Raw genomic sequence first — 6,222 nt, forward strand, 5'->3', positions numbered from 1 at the left:
GCAACTATCACACAGACTGACTGATGGTTTTTTTGTTTGTTTGTTTGGGTTTTTTGGGGTTTTTTGGGATACAGCAACCAGGTAAAAATGGACAGGGCGCCCTGGCGCATGCGTTTGTTAATAGCCTCTTATCTGCTATTAGCAGTATGTTAAAGCAAATAAGTGTTGGATGGGAGGCCAAGACCATGGACAAATTGCAAGCAGTGGCAGAGCATTGCCACTGCACTCTAAAAAGAAAGAGAAGCAGTCCTCACAAAAGTTGATAGCTCTGCAAATACAGCATTATTCAGGGCAGGGCAGACAGTACTGGGAATGGGGAGGGTACCAAGAATGGGGATAAGGTCAGAGAAGGGGTCGTGGCACCGGGTTTTTGGGATTTAAAGGTTTCAGCTCCGGTCATATCCACCCTGTGGGAACAAGGCATTATTGTCCCCTGTTCCAGCCCCTGTAACACCCCTATCCTCCTCCCAGTTCGAAAAGCTGATGGTAAATCATGGTGGTTTGTTCAGGATCTTCAAGCTATTAACTGCATTGTTGTACCCACCTTTCCTGTAATCCCTAACCCAGCAACTAATCTGGCTTCTATCCTGCCAGATGCAACTCATTTTACTGATGTTGATCTGTGTTCTGCTTTCTTTTCTGTCCCGGTTCACCCTAAGTCCCAGTATCTTTTTGCCTTTTCTTACAAGGAGCAGCAGTATGCTTCCCAAGGGGTACACAGAAAGCCCGTCTTACTTTTCCCAAGCATTAGCCAAAGACCTTGTTTACCTGGTCTTCCCCTCTGGGTCCACATTGGTCCAATGTGTAAATGATCTACTCCTCTGTTCCCCTTCATTATCTGCCTCAGAAACTGACTCTTTAGTGCTTCTCACTGCCCCCCCCCCCCCGCCACCTTAGGGTTACCTGACTACTGTAAGCCTTTACCCTTTTCTGCCACGAGCAATCTGGTTGTGCACTTGGGGTTCTTACTCAGGAGCATGGTGGCAAAAATCGTCCAGTAGCTTATTTCTCTGCCACCTTGGATCCTGTTGCCCAAGGTCTACCCCCCTGTCTGCGTGCTGTGGCTGCCGCGGCACGCCTAATTGAAATGTCTGAGTCCCTTGTCCTCCGCTCTCCTGTTTCTCTCATGGTCCCTCACTCTATAGATACTCTCCTGCTACAATGTAATACAGCTCACCTTTCCTCCGCCCGCCTCACTTTTACTGCTTTCGGCTTCGCATATCACCATAAAGTGCTGTTCTCAGTTGAACCCTGCCACTCTCCTTCCTCTGGATAATGACGGTGAACCCCACGACTGCCTTGCAAGTGTCTCTGCTGTCACCGTCTCATGCCCCGACCTTTCTGATGTCCCTCTCTCTAACTCCGACCTTGTGTTATTCACTGACGGTTCCTGCTTTAGAGATAGCCAAGGTCGTCTCCTCGCAGGATACGCTGTGGTATCACTCTCTGAAACCCTAGGAGCTGCGCCTTTACCTTCTGTGATCTCAGCACAAGTCGCTGAACTAGTTGCCCTAACCCGCACTTGCTTTCTGGCTGAGGGACGCTCCGCCAGCATTTATACTGATTCTCGATATGCTTTTGGGGTTGTACATGACTTTGGCACCCTCTGGCAAGCTCGGGGTTTCCTTACCTCTGCTGGTACCCCTATCAAGAATGGCCCCTACATTGCTGCTCTCCTGTATGCACTCCCATCTGCATTAGCTATTGTTAAGTGCCCTGGTCACTCCACAGCAGATACTGATGTTGCTAAGGGTAATGCTGCCATAGAACCTTCCCCAGGTGCGTTTCTCGGTTCCCTTTCTGTTTCTGTACCACCGCAGTCCCTTTCTAAAGTCACCCTGCTCCAAGACTCTGCCTCAGAAACAGAAAAAGACTCCTGGGTCGCCCAGGGTTGCTCTCTACACCCTGATTCCCTTTGGCGCCCCCTTATTGGTGCCTTTGTGGCCCCCTTTTCGCTCTACCCAGCTCTGGCCGCCCTGCTACACGGCGTTTCGCATGTCGGAAAGGAGGGTATGATCTCTGCTGTAACTAAGGCAGAATGGTGGGCCCCCCATTTCAGCTCTTTTGCAGCTCACCACTGTGCCGCCTGTACCACTTGCCAAAGCTACAATGTTGGCAAACCTGTAAAGGTAGCTCAAGGGTTCTGGGGCCTGCCCCAAGCACTGTTCTTGCATTGGCAGCTTGATTTTGTACAAATGCCTGTGTGTCAACTATATGAATTTATTTGGGTTATGGTATGCTTATTTTCGGGTTGGATTGAAGTCTTTCCTTGTCGCAAAGCTGATTCGCTGTCTGTTGCCAAATGTTTGTTAAATCATATTATGCCTGCCAAAGAAACTCCTGCCACTCTGTCCAGTGACCGGGGTACACGTTTTACTGAACAACTTGTTCAGCACCTGGATCGTGTGTTACATGTCACACACCTGCTGCACTGTCCCTACCATCCCAAAGACATAAATTAAGTCCTTTTGAAAATGTTTATGTGAACAATGGCTACCATTACTCCAGTCTCAGACTTGAACTTGACTCACAGTACACTCCTTCAGTACTGCAAGGGACTAATGCAAGCTGTAAGTCACTTCCATTCACAGGTTCGAGCCGCCTGGCCGACGGAACCAACCTCGGATGCCTGCCACACTCTCGAGACAGGTGATTGGGTCTACGTACGACACCACCAACCAAAACACGCCATGGAACCCCGGTGGAAGGGCCTGCATCAGGTGCTGCTCACTGCACAGACGGCTGTTAAGTTATCCGGCATCGCAGCATGGATACAGGCTTCGCAGTGTAAGAAGGCACCATCCCCAGCGGACCAATCATCACCTCAGGACCATGCAGAGTCAATTTTGACTCCAGAAGAAGACGTAGAGGAACAGCCTGCAATACCTTACAACCTACGTTCGCGTAAGGATTGCCTGAAGCAGATGAGGACCAAAAGCAAGGCCCAAGAAGAAGCAGTAGTGAGCCTAGCGCCTGCTGCCTGGTGGACATAAAACCGTAACTGCGGGTCCCTCAGTGGAGGTTGTCAGAACCAAAAGGGTCTTGCCTCCAACATGTGCCTCTGGTGGGGCCTGTTCCTCGGCCACTGGTGTCTTAAGATCTGGGGAATCCACAATGACAATGACAATTCTTTTATCCACCAGCAAGTATGGATCGCTCAGACCCTTAATATCTCTAATTGCTGGGTCTGCAGCCACATTCCATCCCACTCACAAGCTGGTTCCTGTCTTGGCAATCCCACTTAATTCCCCAGGCCTCACCCGTTTAACAAGACATGGAACAGTAATGACACTTGGGAAGCAGTGGGAATAATTGTGGGAATAAATGTATCTAAACGGATAAGTGTGGAGGAGAAAAAAGGTCACTGGTGTTTGGTGTGTAATGGGACGGGGCTGAATCTGGGGAGGAGCAGTTGTCTCCAGCATATTGTAACATCAGTACAATCTTTAATGCCATGCAAATAACACCACTCCCCGTAAGGAGAATCACCGTGTGCCCTTCGGGGGATATTACTCCTCCTTTGTAGACACCTATATGGCAAAGGGGTGCAACCGACCCTTCCCGGCTTTGATAGGGCATCATTGGGTCTGTGGAACAAAGGCCTATACCACATTACCAGTTAACTGGTCAGGTATCTGTTATCCCGCCCAACTCTTCCCACAATTCCGAGTGTTAGAGTCCTTCCCATGAGAACGCCTCCGTAATTTTAGGCGAAAAAGAAGGGACTTGTCGGATGCCCAATGGTATGTGAATCACATAAGCCCTTTAACTTGGGAAGAGGCTATTGGTGGTTCCTTTGACCCACTTGGGGGAGTAATACATCATGCAAAAAGGCTTCTGAGGTTACAAACAGTAGTTAAAATCATGGAAAATGAAACTGGAAAAAGTTTAAGGGCCCTGGCCAAAGAAACAGGAGCGATCAGACAAGTGGTCCTCCAAAACCGTCAGGCATTGGATATAGTGCTGGCAGCAAAAGGAGGGACCTGTGCTCTCATTGGCAAAGAATGTTGTGTATATATACCAGACAACACCAATGATAGAATAGATCGCGCTAGCTACTTAAAAAAGATTGCATACCTTTCCAACGAAGAGCCAAGTTCCCTGTGAAAATGGCTAAGTAACTTGTCCAATTTCTCTGGCATAGGAAACTGGTTGTTTCAGGAAGCCCTGACTATCCTATTTGGAATCTTAATAATTTTTGTATGTTTTCAGTTAATCTCCTGTTGTATCCAAAACTGTGCAAGACATGTCACAGACATGTCCCCTCACCAGAGTGCTAATCTGATGCTTTTAAATATCACTAATGAACAAAAAGACAAAGAACGGTTAATGCAAGGAACCCAGTAATTGTTGGTCATAGGCGAGGCTTGACCAAAAGGAGGGATTGTGAAAGTAGAAAGAATTATACTGTAGGAGAAAGATGAATTGTACTGTAATAATTGAATAAGTTGAAGGAATTCTGTTTGTCTTTTAAGAGGAAGAAGAAAAGTATGTTAATGTTGATTGTAGGTATGCAGATCAAGGTGCTAGCCAATTTGGGCCTGAGTTTAACAGGAAGAGAAACATTAGGTGTTAGACAGAAAGCAATTCTAGATAATCAGGGAGATATAGCCAGGAGATTGCTGTGTGCTTGATATTGAAATGAAGATACTTAACCACACTAATAATGTGAAGTTTTGCCACACCCTTTGATCTTGTTAACTTGGCCTTTTGACTGTATAAAATCAAGGGGTTTGAACCTTGTATGGTACTCACATTTTCTGAATGCATTTTAGCAAAGCTTTGCTGAAATAAACAGAGCAGTCTGCCAAATCTGTGAGTCCTGTCTGACTTTGACACTTCCCAGGGTGCCCTGGTGGCCACTCCAGCCTCAACCAAGATCACTCCTCTCCTTCCTCCCTCCCCGGAGCCTTTAGGGGTTGACTCTGGCCACAGTGTCTGTGCCAGTTCCAAGCCTGCCAGGCCAGAGCCAGCAGTCACAACCCCTGATCCAGTGGCCCCCAAACATGAGCCAGCAAAGACTGGCAGCCAGCCCTCCACCACTCGCCAGGAGCAGTCTGCCAGCTCCCAGGAGCCTGACAGGGGCTGGAGAAGGCGGGCGCCTTCCTGGTCCAGGGTGGAGATCATGGACCTTATTCAGGTTTGGGGGGATTGCCCCCAATGTCCATGATCTCTGCACTAGAGAGAGGAATGCGGCCGTCAATGGCAGGATAGCTGCCAGCGTGGCACTAAAGGCCACATGTGAACCCAGGAGCAAGTTTGCATGAAAATCAAGTTGGTCTGGAGAGCCCCCCAACCCTGAGCCTTGACCTTCCCCTCCCCTTTCTTCCCCTTGCTTCCTCCCCCCAAGTTTTCCCCCTTCCCTCTCCCCCCCCCTCTCTTCTCCTCTCTCCCGCCTCCTTTCCCCAGTCTCACCAGAGTTTCATTCTCCCCCCTCTCCCCCGGGGTTTTGTTAAATAAAGATAGTTTGTGTTCATGAAAATACGTGTATTTTATTTGACATCAGGAAGGGGGCTTAGGGAGAGGTAAGTGGAAGGACGTGAGGGAGGAATGAGGCACAAGCCCCCAGTGGGGCAGACCAGAGAGGCTCTGAGGGCTCCTCAGGATGGAAGCTCTCCCGCAGAGCCTCCTGGATACTGACAGCCCCCTGATGGACCTCTCAGATGGCAGCCTGCAGAAAGTTCAGACAGGTCCGCAGCAACGCGTCCACGAAAAGCACCAGAGTGCCCAGGGGCAGCTCTGGCTTCACGTTGCAGAGTGCTGTGATGTCCCGAGTGAAGGCAACCAGAGCACACAGAGACAAAATGGTTTCCTGTCCCTCATGGAGGTAGGCAAGCAAGCAGGGAAACCTGAGAACTGGCTGTCCAGGGGGGTGCCTTTAAGCACAGGCCTCAGACAGCCTCAGGCAGCAGCCACACAAAGTAACTCCTGACCTGATGCCCTGCCGGACCTGATTCTGTCCGGCCTTAAATGCGATTCACCGTCCACTCAGTGTGGACGCGCTATTTCGAAATAGCAAAACGCTATTTCAAAATGCATTTTGTGTGTAGACGCGCTATTTCGAAATAAGATATTTTGAAATAATGCTGTAGTGTAGACATACTCTGAAAGAAGAAATCAGGCCCCTGAGTAATTGAAACAGATACTTCAAAGAGTTTAATTGGAAACATGTGCACAGTAAATACAAACACTATATTATTTACAGGGGAGGGTTATTTACAG

Source organism: Pelodiscus sinensis, unplaced genomic scaffold, assembly GCF_049634645.1.
Source record: "Pelodiscus sinensis isolate JC-2024 unplaced genomic scaffold, ASM4963464v1 ctg36, whole genome shotgun sequence".
Classification (NCBI taxonomy): domain Eukaryota; kingdom Metazoa; phylum Chordata; order Testudines; family Trionychidae; genus Pelodiscus; species Pelodiscus sinensis.